Here is a 1,072-nt window from a genome sequence, read left to right as displayed (position 1 = left end):
CTTCATTTGGTCAATTTCAAAATGGCCCCTCCTCTCGTCGCTGCCGTCCGTCGCTCATCACCTTGCAAAGCATGCTGGGATACCTGGCATCAGGACATCGCGAACGACAAGACGAGAGGAGGGGCCAAAATCACAAATAAACAAATCAAATCATCGACACGCTATGGCCCGCCTCTCAACCCTCTTTCATCTCAGGCAATATCTGTTTTCAGTCTGATACGTCTCCAACCCTCTCTGAGACACGCTTCATGTGGTCTTTAAAGGAACACTCTGCCCATTTTCAACCAGCTTTGTATCATTAGAACATCAGTAGTATATCAGAAAACTGTAAACGGTTTTGAAGTCTGTCATTTAATTTGACAGTTATTGAGTGTTAAAGTGTGGACCAGTGACATCACTGGTCCACACTAACTCAAATGAATAACTCATTAACTCAAATCAACTCTCAATAACTGTCAAACTAGATGAATGATGAATAGTTTGACAGTTATTGAGAGTTGAGTTGAGTTAATGAGTTATTAATTTGAGTTAGTGTGGACCAGTGATGTCACTGGTCCACACTTTAACACTCAATAACTGTCAAATTAAATGACAGACTTCAAAACAGTTTACAGTTTTCTGATATACTACTGATGTTCTAATGATAGAAAGCTGGTTGAAAATGGGCGGAGTGTTCCTTTAAGGCAGAGGGGAGAGTTACCTCCATTGAGAGTGCACCAATGGTTTGAAGATAACCAGGACAGTTGTTACTCATTTGGCTCAGCCATTTTGCTGTTGCAGCAGTGTGTGTGTGTGTGTGTGGGGAGGGGGGGGATGGTGCTTTTGTAAAGAACAAACAAAACATTTAGATAACAAAAGCCCCCATTTTTAAGCAGTACCGCAGCAAAGGCCCCCACTTTTTCCACAGCAGCAGTACTGCAGCAAAGTGGCCAAATAAAATGAGAAACAAATGTAGACTAATTGCTCTTATCTGAGCTCTGAGTAAGACAGTCACTGAGGCTCTGTTTACACCAGGCCACGTTTAGCAAAAGTTTCGTTGCCAGGTATACGTCGCATTATTTTTTTCTCATAG

The sequence above is a fragment of the Poromitra crassiceps genome (assembly GCF_964638095.1).
Source record: "Poromitra crassiceps genome assembly, chromosome: 12".
In the NCBI taxonomy this organism is placed as follows: domain Eukaryota; kingdom Metazoa; phylum Chordata; class Actinopteri; order Beryciformes; family Melamphaidae; genus Poromitra; species Poromitra crassiceps.
Note: the sequence above shows the minus strand (reverse complement) of the source record.